Source organism: Ailuropoda melanoleuca, chromosome 13 (genome assembly GCF_002007445.2).
Source record: "Ailuropoda melanoleuca isolate Jingjing chromosome 13, ASM200744v2, whole genome shotgun sequence".
NCBI classification, from domain to species: Eukaryota; Metazoa; Chordata; class Mammalia; order Carnivora; family Ursidae; genus Ailuropoda; species Ailuropoda melanoleuca.
In genome coordinates this window covers 3,124,605-3,138,813 of record NC_048230.1, presented here as the reverse complement: position 1 = coordinate 3,138,813, position 14,209 = coordinate 3,124,605, and the positions used below count along the sequence as shown (strand labels likewise).

The following is a 14,209-nucleotide window of genomic DNA, read 5'->3' as shown; positions in this document are numbered from 1 at the left end:
TTGAATTGGACCTAGTTGAGCTCTCCAATTCTCCATGAAGAACGTCTAGGCTATTTCTTGTGGATATAAACAAAAGGGATCCTGAGGAGGATGATGCCAGAGAAGAGAGAGGAGCACTTGCCCTTTTAAAGTCAGCCGAGAATAGTTTTCAAGAAAGAAGGGCTTCGAAGAACTAAATGACCTCCCCGGAAGGTTCCATTTAAAACTCTAAGTCTCGGGGCACCTGGGTGGCTCAGTCAGTTGAGCATCCAACTCTTGATTTGGGCCCAGGTCATGACCTCAGGGTGGTGGATCGAGCCCTGCTTTGGGCTCCACACTGAGCAGGGAGTCTGTTGGAGATTCTCTCTCCTGCTCTCCCTCTGCCCCTCCCCCTGCACACTCACTTTCTGTCTCAAATGAATAAATAAGTCTTTTAAAAATAAATAAATAAGGGGCACCTGGGTGGCTCAGTCAATTAAGCGCCTGCCTTCGGCTCAGGTCATGATCTTGGGTCCTGGGATCGAGCCCCACATTGGGCTTCCTGCTCAGTGAGGAGTCTGCTTCTTTCTCTCTCTGTCTCTCTCTCCCTCTGCCCCTCCCCGTTGCTCGTTCTCTCTCTCAAATAAATAAACAAAATCTTTAAAAATAATAATAAAATAAATAAAAATGAAAATAAATAAATAAAATTGTAGTCTCATGGTCACTGCCTGTTCTTTGGAACAGTCACCCTCCTATTTGTTGGTTCGTTACTATGACCGTTCTCAATCCTTGTCGCCTACTGGAACCACTTGGGAAAGAGGGGTTTTAATATATACACATGTCAGATCTACCCCAATTGTACTTACGGTGGAGCCCAGACATTGGAATATTTTTTTTAAGCTCTCTAGATGATTTCAACTAGCAGCCAGGACTGAGAACTTCTGCTCTATGGCTTTTCACTCCTCCGGTGGGGCTTGAGTCGCTGCCCTTGGTGCTGAATCTCTTTAGGCCACAGGCTACTCTCAGGGAGTCCCCACTTCCCACTTGCTCTGCCAAAGTCAAAAGCAGCTGTTTCAGAAATGCTGATACACAGAGGAAACCGTATCCTAGCTCTCTCCTAGTGATTAGGGTGAAAAGATCAGCATTTCACGACAGCTGCATCCCCCTCCCTAGACAGTCAATTAGCCACAGAAACAGCAGACACTGCCTAAAGGAGCTCCTTCAGGACTGAGATTTTAATACCCAGAAGCACATTAGTAGCTAAACAATACTATAGTCACAGCAGGCAAAACCATCTTGCTGCGGGTCGCAGTATTTGATTCCTGGAGAAAGGGGGCCTCGCGTTAGAGCTGGAACTTGGTAGCCCCTGGATAGATGGAGAAAAGGGAGGAGCATGCCTTGCATTCTGAAGACATTAGACCCAGAGTCAGAAGATGTGGGTTTGAATCTCTTCTCTACTTTTGTCTAGCAGCAGGACCTTGCAATTAATCCAGCTAATGGTCATTTCCTTCCCTACAAAACAAGGATAAAGGTGGGCGCCATAATTATGTAATAATTATGCACTAATCATCAGAGTTATGGGAGGTAATGTTCATAAGCATATCAACAAATCCAGGGGTGCAGGGCTGACCTGACAGAAGAGAGATTTTTGTGTTTGTACTAATGGCCAGAAAGCAAGCCTCTTATGCTTCTCCAGTCCCCGCTCTTGCTGATGTGGGGGAGGAGAGAATACTCAGGGGTGGCGGCTGGCAGCCATCTTCAACAATGGTAAGAGCAGCTAAAGGGGAGAAATGTGAGATCCATTCTGTGTTGTGGCAGCGGACAGACAGCTGGAGCCCAGCAGTCAGTGGTTTAACAAGCCCACCAGGTGATTCTAACGCTCTTGCTCCGGAGCATTTCTTTGTATGAATACCCACGTTCTGTGTAGACACAGTACTGTAGATGGATAATTGTTAGTGTGGAACTCCTCCAAAATGGACTGCTCTGAACATTCTTTATTTTTTTTAAGATTTTATTTATTTATTTGACAGAGAGAGAGACAGGCAGCGAGAGAGGGAACACAGGCAGGGGGAGTGGGAGAGGAAGAAGCAGGCTCCCAGCTGAGGAGCCTGATGCGGGGCTCAATCCCAGGACCCTGGAATCACACCCTGAGCCGAAGGCAGACGCTTAACGACTGAGCCACCCAGGTGCCCCTGCTCTGAACATTCTTGAACATAGGTTTTGGGACACATATGTACACTTTTCTTCTGGTTATGTGTACCGAGGAGGAGGGTGGTTGGATTATAAGTTTACACGTATATTTAGAATACTTAGCCTTAGGATATACTGTCACAGTTTTCCAAAGTGATTCTACCAGTTTCCATTCCCACCAACAATGTATGAATATTCCAGTTCTTCCACAGCCTCACCAACACTTGGCGTTGTCAGTCTGAATTTGCGTAGGATCCGGCAACTCCATTTCTGGGTGTGTGCCCCAAAGAATTGAAATCAGGGTCTCTAAGAGTTATGCGTACACTAGTGTTCATAGCACTATTCATGATAAGCAAAAGGTGGAGGAAACCCAAGTATCTATTGATGGATGATGAATGGATCGACAAAATGTGGTATGTATGTCCAGTTTCAGCCCTAAAAAGGAAGGAAGTCCTAACACATGCAACAGCATGGCTGAACCTTGAGAACATTAGGCTGAGAGAAGTCAGCGACAAAAAGACGAATACTGTATGATGCCACATATTATAGGAGACACCTAGAGCAGTCAAACTCTTAGAGACAGAACATAGAATAGAAAATATGTGGTTGCCAGGGGACTCGAGGGGGTGGGGGCAACGTGGAGTTAGTGTTTAATGGGTGCAGAGTTTTAGTTCTGCAAGATGAAAGGAGTTCTGGAGATGGACGGTGGTGGTGGCTGCAAGGATGTGAATGTATTTAACGGTACTTACTGAACGTACGTGGAAAAATGAGTGAGATGGGTGCTCACTGTGGCAGCGTATAGACTAAAATTGGCATAAGGGAAGATTGGCGCGTCCCCCGTGCAAGGATGACGTACAAATTCATGAAGCATTCCATTTTTTAGAATGAGCAAGATGGTCAATTTTATGTTACATGAGTTTTACCACAATTGAGAATGAAGAATAAACACTGTGGGCTTAAAACTGAGGAGAGAGTCTCTGCTGTCAGGGTAGAAGCCAAAGATGTCATTTTCACTCTGCAGCGCTCCTGGCTGTGTGTAATCACAGTCATTTGGACATTTATACACCTTTGTGCTCTCATCTGTAAAATGGGAAAACTAATTCCTCTTTAAAAGAGGATGTCACAGGGATCAAATGAGATAGTATATGTGAAAGTAAGTGGTACATAGTAGATGTTCAGTAAATGTTAGTTGAATGTGATTTGTTATCTAAAATAGAGCTTCTGGGAGTGGAATGGAGGATCTCATGATTTGTCCCCAGGTAACTGGCATTAAGAAGGAGACTGAAGTTGTTTTTTAAGATTTTACTTATTTATTTGTCAGAGAGAGAGAGACCACAAGCAGGGGGGAGGCAGGCAGAGGGAGAAGCAGACTGCCTGCTGAGCAGGGAGCCCAATGCGGGACTCGATCCCAGGACCCTGGGATCATGACCTGAGCCCAAGGCAGATGCTTAACTGACTGAGCCACCCAGACGTCCCAGGAGAATGAAGTTTTTAGTGAAAATGAAAATCTGCAGTTTGCTATTTAACTGGTCTGTGTGTTCTGCCTGTTTATCCTCTACTAACCATCCGTAAAGGGGGTGACTTCTTCATGTCTGCTCTCTCCAAACACATGCCCATGTCTCCACATGGAGGGTTTTCTTAATTTCTGCCTCACTGAATTCCTTCTTTGAAGTGGGAAAAGGCTCAAGGGAGGTGGTTTCTCTCCTGCAGGACCAAGTATCCTCCTGAGAATGAGCCTCCAGGGCTCAGCTTCCCCCAACCATACCCCCCACCTCCCCGCACCCCTGACCTGCCCTGGGGAGACTCCTCTGAGCAAGGGAAGCATCCTGGGGCAGAGGGCTCTCTGGACTACATGTGCTGGGGCGTGCGTTTCTCAAGGAGGCTCCTTGGGCAGGCAGGACTTTGCCCTTGACGAGGGTGAGCCAATCAGAGCTACCACTGGGGCCAGAACTGGGCTGGAGGAAACTCTTAGGAACAGACTCCCCAGAAACCCCAGAAACATGAGCAGCAATCTGGAGTTGAAAACTCTAAGGCCTCTCATTAAAACAATGGTTTGGCCTGTGAAGTTAAATCCATGCAAGATCTCGTATTTTTGTTTCGTAAGGGCTGATGGGTAGGGTGACCAGAAAAAAGACTGACGGCCTCGGAGGAGGCAGCTGGGAAAGAGCCTGGATTTGGGGAATGGAAAGACCTTCGCTGGATCTTAAACTACATACTGTCGGGAGCTGTTGTGTTGCATCACTCTTGTGAGCCGTTGCTGGTGGGAGACAGCGGGGCAACAGTCATCTCAAAAGCTGCCCTGAGATATGTGTTGGTTTGGAAAGAGCAAAGACGCAGAGAGGTGGGGAAATTTATTTTTAATTAATAAGTGCAACTGACAGATTTCATTTGAAGTGGTGAGAGTATCATACAACTGGTGAACTATTACCCTCTCCTGTGGGTGATCACAGCTGAGTGAAAACCTACACATTGCCCTGCATTCATTCATTCATCAGATGTGCAATAAAGCACCTCCTATGTGCCCAGCCTTTTCCTGGGCCCTGGGCAGTAACTGGGTACAAGACAGACTGAGGACAGACTTCTGGGCTTCTGTGCAACTCAACTTGTATACACTGTGTGCACACAGCCCACCAGACAAACAGCTGGCAGCAAATGGTGGAGAACAAGAAGAAGAAGAAAGAGGAGGAGGAGGAGGGGCGCCTGGGTGGCTCAGTCGGTTAAGCGTCTGCCTCCAGCTCAGGGCATGATCCCAGGGTCCTGGGATCGAGCCCCACATCGGGCTCCCTGCTCAGCAGGGAGCCTGCTTCTCCCTCTGCCTGCCGCTCCCCCTGCCTGTGCTCTCTCTCTCACACTCTCTCAAATAAATAAATAAAATCTTTAAAAAAATAAAAGTTAAAAAGATTTAAGATTGCAGTGGGGGAGAAATCGACAGTAAACAAGGAAACGAATAAATCAGTAAGATGAATTCAGAGGATGGTGAGTGCTGTACTGACAGTAAGCCTGCTGAATGTGAGAGTCAGTGACAAGAGTATGCAATTTCAGGACATTTCGGCCTTGTTCATGACACTTTTTGCATTTTCCAAGTCTGTCACAATGAAGTTGTATTAATTTTGTAATCAGAATGAAATTAAGGAAGGAAGAAACCACTGCACACTCCTGAGAAGTCACGCAGAGAGAGCACAAGGGAGTCCGTACACACCCAGCAGGGAAGGGGGGCTGGTGAGGGGTTTTTCCCTGTTTCCCCCCACCTTTTATGCTGTCGTCATTATAATGAAACCTGCTGCACAGGGAGCCGAAGTCGGTCTCCTCGGCGCATGTTTACCTCCTGCCTGTTTAACCAACACAAGTGCAGCTCCCACGGGCCACGATCAAAACATGAGTTCATCGTGCTTGGTTCCTCTGGGAGGGGGAGCTGGCCCAACCTGGAGCCGCGTGGCTCCCTCTCCAGGGAATGTCCCGAGACCCTAGAGGGAGCCTGGCCTGGGACTTCCCTCAGCTTCCCAAAGCCCCCCAACAGATGGATGCTTTTGGGGAGAGCTACGAGGTGGTTCAAGGGGCATAAGGAAACCACAAGGGCCCATCCAGGTTGAATCCCATGACATGGACTTTCCAGCGCCCAAGTTGTCCCTTGTGTAGACATCTTGCTATGGCCACAGGCCCTCAGAAAGCTTGGCAAATAGGCAAGGGCCCCTGCCCTCAGCAGGGGAAAGAGGAGGTGCTGTACGTATCTGCTCCAGCTGGGCCGGTGCAAGGGAAACTGGGGCAGGGGCTGAGAGAAGATTTGAGACGAGAGCCAGACCGAAGCATCCAGTTCTAGGGCGAGGGCCAAGAACAAGAATTGAATCCGAAGCAAAGGTCGGAAGAAGCAAAGCCTGGGGAGGTCCCCGGAGGCCATGCCCAGACCAAGGGAGGGAGGTTTTCTGGAGATCGGCCCAGTCAGTCCAAGGAGAGAGAGAGAACGTCTCTGGGCTTCTAGCCCCTCTGAAAATAGCCACCCCATCCCACCCGTGTTGTGCTATTTTGTGTGTCCTTTCAGTCAGGTGAGGCTGGCGTGCGTGAGGGGGCAGTTTTGCGGGCAATTGCTGGGGGAGTTGCTACTTAATCCCTGTGGGACGCAGCTCCAGGGCCAAGAGCCCTGAGCTGAGCCCTTTGCTATCGAGCAACTTGCTGTGTATCGAAATCAAATTCCTTTCTGGAAGCCTGGAAGAAAAACGCTCAGGTATTCGCATTGATTGCTTCAGCTAATGGATTATGGGGAAGATTGTTTCCTCTCTCCCACATTCCTATTTTAAAAAATTAAATTATAAATGGTGAGAGTAATACAAAACAAGTGCTTGTTGTAAGAGTCTGAGGATACGAAGGCTGTGGATGAAAAACTGGGAGCCCGCCTCTCTCCCCTCCCCGGGGGTGCCTGCTGATTTCAGTTCGGGGTGTATAACTTGCATCGTGTTTATGTTTTAAAAAATGTTAAAGAATGAAGATTGCACAGGCCAGGCAGCACCAAGTTCTCGTGGAGGAGGGTTGCTGACAGCGTGGTGCCTGAGAGGCCCCTGGGACGCTGGTCCTTGGGCCACACACACTCCTTCTGCTCACTGCGTTCCTGGAAGGGTCCCAGGAAGACCAGGTCTCCTCTCACCCGGAAACCTCAGCCTCTGACAGGCAGCTGTGCACAGGGGGATCCCTGTTAAAATGTCCTTGAGGAACGTAGAATTCAAAGCAAATAAAGACATGCATAGAAGAAAATTCTCCATCCAGGGAAAACAAGTGGAGGAACTTTGGAGACGTGGGAGGAAACTGAGGCAAGAATGTGGGCTGATCAACCCCCAGCCACCTCTCCAGCTCCTGACTTCTGCCACCCACTTTGCCCCCACAGGCAAATACGATGGGAGAAAGAGGCTTCTGGCTGCCAGGCCTCGTGGCCTGGGGGTGCCGGGAGCCGTGCAACCTTGCTGAGCCATGCCCAGCAACGGGAGAAAAGATAAGCAAATAAATAAATGATGGTTTATACATATTATACAGCGACTAAAGAGGATATTCACGAAACGTCTTCAATAACACAGGGAAATGTTCAGCTCTGCAAATCTAAAGTAGGTTTGCAAGAAAATGCTCCTCAAAGAAAGGGCTTGACAATGCATTAATTTTAGGAAATACTGCATCTCTAGCCTCTCCTGGGGAGATTCCTGTTGCAGGTTGGTATAATCAAGGCTGTGAGAAGTCTTCCAGTCAAGCGCCTGTACTTAGCCTTATTTAATTCAGTGTTTTCCTGATCTATTTGATGATAGAACCCTTTTTCTGTCGACCCCTTTCCCAGCCATGGGATCAAGTTCTGTCACCCTGCCTGCCTCGTTGTTTCCCTACTGGGCGGTCATTGTGTCTTCAGCAGATGGTTGGCTCCCCACACCTCCCCGGAGGCCCCAGGAGCTCCTTGACACACAGAGGTTGCATTTCCTTCCTCCCCCTCACCTCCGGTTCCCACCCCGTGTCCTGGCACGTGGGAGTTTGCGGTAACACCTTTTGGAATTAGAGTCCATGTTTATTTCCAATACAGAAACTGATCATCTGACTTTCCCTTCCTTCTTCTTTAACAGGTGTTTATGATGGGTTTTATCATCATAGAATGAGCAATCAAGACACCCCTCCACTGTCACTGATTTACCTATAATAAGGATTAATCGCCCAGTAACCGGCCTTCCTGACATTGCTATATCATGAACCCAGCGCTTTCTCACCTAGACCTTGGCCCATGCCAAAAAAAAAAAAAAAAAAAAAAAACTAGTCTCNAAAAAAAAAAAAAGCTAGTCTCTGCTACAGAAACTAATATATTGAGTGGGTTTAGAGCAGGGGTGGGCAGACTACCACCCATGGGGTAATTCCGGTCCACTGCATGTTTTTGTAAATAAAGTTTTATTGGAACCTGGCCATACTCATTCATTTCTGGTTTATCTATGGTTCCTTTAGGGTTACTCTCTGGCCCCTTACAGAAAGAGTTTGCCAATCTCCAATTTAGAGGATTTCTCAATACGGTTTTTTTTTTTTTAAAGATTTTATTTTTATTTATGTGACAGAGAGACAGCCAGTGAGAGAGGGAACACAGCAGGGGCATGGGAGAGGAAGAAGCAGGCTCCCAGCAGAGGAGCCTGATGTGGGACTCGATCCCGGAACGCCGGGATCACGCCCTGAGCCGAAGGCAGACGCTTAACGACTGCGCTACCCAGGCTCCCCTCAATACATTTTATGATTTACATTGGGTGATAAGGAAAGAAAAGTGTCAAGTCTGACGGTATGTTGCAAATACTGTTTCAAAGCAAGAAAGAATCAACTTGTACTTTTCAGCAATTACTAACTGCCAGCTAGCTGCACATACTAGTAGTAATAATAATAATGCTGGTTTTCATGTTGTTCGTCTTAGCTCTTCGTCTTAGCACCCTCGGGGAGACGAACACAGTAGAGCAATGAGAAGGAAGCATCTGCTTCCGATCTGGCCCTTGAAGAGCAGATAGCTCAGTGAGAAGTCAGGCCTTGTTACTGGAGAGACGGTGTAGTTAGGGACAGGCTCCACTTAAGACAGAAGCAAGAAACAACAAACGTCTTCAAGGATGGGGTCCTGGATGCGGGCAGCAGCTGCCAGGCCTCCTGTGATCAGCCGGGTCCTCCCCACCTGTCCGCTTTCACCCCGCCCAGGCTGTCCAACAGCCTGATGGCCTCTGCAGCACAGACCACGCCCCTCCAGACCTCTGGGTCTTTGCTCAGGCTGTTCCCTAGGACGTCCTTCCTCACTCTCTCTTCCTCCCACGCCAGCGCTCAGCTCAGCCCAGACTTCAGCTCCGTGGGGAGCCCTCTGCCCCTCCTCAGGGCTGCTGGGGCTCCCTCTGCTTAGCCCCATCTTCACACAGCCCGGACTCTGTCTACTTTGTGTGTCTCTCTGCCTTCCCAGGCTGAGAGCCGCTTGTGAGCAGAGATCACGTCCACTCTGCTCCTGTACGGCCGCTCACGCAGCTAGGAAAAGTCTTCAACACAACGCATTTGTGGCCGCATATTGGAAATATTAGCCACATTTCCCCCCGTTCTTATATTTCTTCAAATCATCATTTCCTGCACTAATTCACATTCTTTACCTGAAGGTAGGAAAACCCCAGGAAAAAGCAGGAAGCAAAAGGAGTCCCAGCACTTGGCTTTTGAGTTTCAAAAGCTGGGTCTTTTGAAAGAACTAGGGGCTTAAGAAATAGATTTGGAAGAATAAATGTCAGATGAGTCAGAGCAGGGCTCTTACCCCAAGAATCTCTGGTCAGAAGGGAAATGACAACGGTGGGGAGGGGTCCTGTTTGCCCATTTCCCCCAGGCTGAGCTCCATGGTGGTGGTGGTGAGCGGGACCCACAGCGCAGCTCTCGGGTGGGTTTATCAGATGCAAGAACAGACCGGCTCTGAGCGTCTTCCTCTGCTTTGGCAGGTGGAAGGAGAACAGGGCCCCAGAGAAGACAAACCCTGCCAGTGCATGTGGGCAGGCAGGACCAGGGGCAGCCTTCTGCAGCCCACAGAACAAATGTGGCAGGAAACCCGGTTGCTGCCCAGTGTCCATTCTCACTTCCTTCCTTACAGAACCTTGATTTTCCTTGGGGCAGCAGCATAGCCTGTTAGAAGACCGGGTTTCCAGGCTCTCTTGCAGCTGGGGGTAGCCATGTGACACAGCTGTGGTCAAAGAATGTAAAGCAGAAGTCACTAGATGGGACTTGCAAGAAAGCTCCTAAAATGGAGCCCACGCAGACTCCTTTGGCCCTTTTCACCCTCCCCCTTTCCTTCTCGTCAGCGGGAATGGCCAGAGCCGTGGCAGCCATCCTGTGGCCATGCAGCAGGTGGAGTGCTGGAATGCATAAGGGCAAAAGCCTCAGGCTGGGATAGCGAAGCGAGAAGACTGCAGGCACCTGGATGTGGCACCGCTCCACCCTGGGCTGCCTACGTCTGGATTTCTTGTTAAATGAGAAAAAAGAACCCTATCTTGTGTACGCTGGTGTTCAGAGGACTTCGACCAAAAACATGTCTTAATGGATTCAGTGAGGAAACAATGGGACCATCTGTGGGCATAGAAGACTGTGGAGGAGCAGAGAAGCGAGAACGGAGACTGAAGAGCGGAGGGTTGATTCCGTGGCCATCTCCAGGGCCCAGACTTGCCACCCCGGCCCCAACACCTCAGCCTATTGTAATCCCCAGGGAAAGGGGAAAGACATCTAAACGGACCAAGCTTACGTTTCTGCCACCAGGCTGCACGGGGGCAAAGGAGAAATGAAGTTTCCTGCACATCTGAGGTTGGTCTGAGATTAGACACTGTACATTACCCTTCATAAGTATGTGTTAAATGGAGACAGGGACCAGAACCGAGCCTGAGATCCGCACTGTCAGGGATGAGCTTGTGGACTCCAAACCCTGCAGTCCCACTGCTCTTCTCAAGCAGCTTTGGGACCCCTGGGGCTGTCATTCAGAAAAGTTCGGTCCGATAGGAAAAATCCCTGGAGGAATCCTGAATAATTCCTGTGACTTCCCCACACACACACACCTCCTTCCCCACACCCCTGAGGCTCGGACTGCACCCCGCCCCAAGCAGGCTTCTCCCTCATCACTCACCCCTTCCCAGCTGCTGCCCTCAGCCCTGCGCCAGGACCTGGACAGCAACGAAAGAGCCACCATTTATCATAAATGGCATCAACATCAATAAGGGCTCCTGTTTACGGGGCAGGATGACGACGTTAGGACCCAGCTCATCAGAGCCGTGGGAGGGCTCAGCACGTGAGCTCAGGCCCGGTGACTCTAGCGTCCCAGGGGAGGAGCCAGCAGCACGGGCAGGAGGGGTCACCTGGCTCCTGGGGCGGCAGGCACTCTGCACCAGTTAGGCAGGGTTCAGAGCCACCCCAAACCTGCAGGGCCTTTCCTGGGCCCACCTGTGGGCAGGAGGAGAAACTTGAGATTCAGCAGGGCCAAGCAGGAAGCCCATTCAGCAAAGAGGAGTAAACCCTGAGCTCCGCGAGGTGGGAGGAGCCTGGCTGCCTCCAATTTGCAATCTTCCGGGCTTCCTTCCCCGGATGGATGAATTATTCATGTCCACAGCCAGGCAGTCGATCAATAATGCAGAAGGCAGAAGCCCTGGCAGGGCCCAGCTTCCCACTGACCGGCTCTGCCCCGGGCTCCGGGGACTGACTCTCCACATCCCTCCCGGTGTGGGCAGACCCTCTGTGGGCAGGTCTCCGAAATCCGTTGCTGAAACCCAGCTGTCCTCAGGGCTCCAGGCTGGGAGCTGGGCTGCAGACATACCCAGGAAGGGGACCTTTTTACAATTTCCATACCTCCTCTGCCTTGAGGGGCCCATGTGTCCCTCAGCACAAAGGAACCCCTTGTATGGACCCAGCCCTGGGAATAGGAATTCCTGTCACAGGATGAGGGTGCAAGAGACACCCCCCACTTCCTCTAGGGCCCAGGCTGGCGGGTAGAGAATCAGGAGAGCCAGAGAGTTCATTCTGGTTGCGAGTAGAAGTTTTCATCCAAGCTGTATCTTTAAGACACCTGTTTGACTTTCTCGGTCCCCAGCAGGTTCTAGCAGGTCCACAATGGAGCAGGGGCCAGAGGCTGGGGAACTTTCATGCTTCCTTGGGAATGGTGCTTTGGGGCACACCCACCATGATGACCCTCTGACTCCCTCTCACACACACACACACACACACACACACACACGCACGCGCGTGCCCCCAGCACACAGGCCACCTCCTCAAAAAAACGGCCACAGCCTCACTGGCAATCACTCTGGGAAGAAGGGTGCAGACGTCTGCTGCTGTGAATTGCCGAACTTATCTGGGGTTTCTCTCTGTCCTTCTCTTTGTTTCTCAGTCTTGCCCAGATGCTCTGCTTGTTACCACAGATCCTTGTAGTAAGAAAGAAAGGAAAAGGGTTGTTACTTTTGGAGGGGAGATGCAAGACTGGAGAAGGTACACCTAAGGTGAAACTAGCCGGCTCCCCTTCAGGCGTCCAGACTGGAGCTTCCCCAACCTTATCGTGCAAATGAACCACGGGGTGGGGGATCGGGGGAGATCTTGTTAAAGGTAGATGTCCTTGTTCAAGGTCAGGGTGTGTTTCTGCCTTTTTGCCAGCTCCTGCTGATGGCCGATGGAACGGCCCGCGACCGCACTCCGAGTAGCCACGCTCTGGAGTCTATCCCAGTGGCTCCCAACCTCAGAAGAGCATTGGGATGACCACTGGAAAGCTTTAAAAATCCAGATGCTCCGGCCACACCCTGGACCATTTGAACCAGGTTCTCTGAGGGTGGCAGCCAGGCATCGGCATCTCCCGAAGCCCCCAGGGGATTTCACTGTGCACCAGGACTGAGAAGCCCGCTCTAGACTAGCTCAGCTCACTCTTTACTTGAGAAGACAGGCCCAGAGAGAGGCCAGGGGCCTGCCCACAATGACACAGACAGTGAGGCGAAGGACTGGGGCCTGAGCCAGAGAGCTTTCTGGGGCACAAGGGGTTGTCTCCTATCGTGTGTTGTTGGGGAGTGGGCGGGAGGCAGGTAGGGCTGGGATTGGAGGACAGCGGGGATTCAAGAGTCAGGACGGGGGTGGGGGGGGGCGAGAACCACCCAAACTCCTGGACGCTCTCCAGGCTGGAGCCAGGCTGTGCTCCCACATGGATCGAGCCCTCACATTTCACCAAGGAGGGCCATCGGGCCTGCGGGTGTGCTGAGCAGATTATCACCCCCTTTACAGATGGGGGTTGAGGTTCAGAGAGGCCAGACCCCTGGTCCCAGGGCACAGCCATCCGTCCTGTGAGGCCTCCTCCGTTGTGGAAGCTCTAGCTGTCCCCTTGCTGATTGTAAGACACGGGTACCTGCTTCCCGTTCAAAGTTTCTAGAATTGGGTTGTGTCTGACAAAAAGTGCTTTCAGGCCTCTAAGCCAGGCACTAAGGGGATGTGATTGTGACTGGCAGAGCCCATGCGTAGGAAGTGTCCATTCACCTGAGTTTTATTACATTAGTAGCATTACAATGGTGGCATTTCATCTTCATCTGGATCCCCGGGTGATGCTTTAACTGTCTTTGGAAAGATCATGAGAGGCTCCTGGCAGAGGCCACCTTCCTGCTCTTGGCTCCCCTGACCTCTGTCCCAGGTTGCCCTTCCTGCTGCCCTCATCTACCCAGGGCACATTCTCTTACCCTCCCCCAGCAACGAACTCTCTCCTTCCTTCCAGAGCTTTCCCTTAGGAAAGGTCACCTGGTTCAGAAAGCCTGTCCTTTTCATCTTTGTGTCCTCAGGGCCCAGTGCAAGGCCTGGTGTGTAGCTGGTGCTTCATGAAGAGACTGGTTTTAGGCAGCAGGCGTGAGCACTGGAAGCTGAGTGGGGTAGAAAGGCCCACAGTGACCAACAGGTCCATGAAGCGACCCACCTCGAAATGGCCATAGGCCCTCACTGACCAAGTACAACCAGGCACAGTTCCTAAGATTACCAAAAAGGAGAAGATTCCCCACGTTCCCCTGCTCCCTCACTCTGCCCTGTAACTGTGGCCCCCTCACCACCACCTCGTCCCAGAGTCTCTCCCTCGCTGTCCTGCCCGCTGCTCCCTCGCGGTGTGTTCCGTAAACGTCCATTTCCTGTGTCCTGCCTCGGGTGAATCCTTTCACCGCCTGCACCGCCAGCCCCCATCCCCACATTCGGTGGCCCCCCTATCCGATCAGAGCGCCCCACACTTAGTACAAGTTTGTGGAAGGACAGAGGGAGGGGGCCCAGCCCGGCATCCTTCGGGGACCTCCCTCCCACTCCCAGGCTGCTTCCTTCTTGGCTCTCCCAGTGAGCACCCCCTGCAGCACCTTCACACGGCCGTGGTCTGAGCTGTGTCCCCCACAAGTGCCTATGTTGAAATCCTCCCGCCCAAGCTGACGGTATTAGGGGGTAGCCTTTGGGAAGTGCCTAGGTCAAGAGGGTTCTGGGATTAGCGCCCTTATTTATAAAAGAAACCCCAGAGGGGGAGGGGTGTCACGCTGCCCACACTCACCTCCCCGCTTGGCCTGCCCTCCTGCAGCCTGGG

General features: G+C 51.1%; 1 non-coding gene across 1 annotated transcript; it reads left to right on the top strand.

Moving 5' to 3' along the window:
• Positions 1-2,927: 2,927 nt before the first annotated feature.
• On the top strand, positions 2,928-3,030 carry LOC117795807. Its single transcript, XR_004619967.1, has one exon. It is a non-coding gene; the product is annotated as a U6 spliceosomal RNA (small nuclear RNA).
• The last annotated feature ends 11,179 nt before the right edge of the window (positions 3,031-14,209 follow it).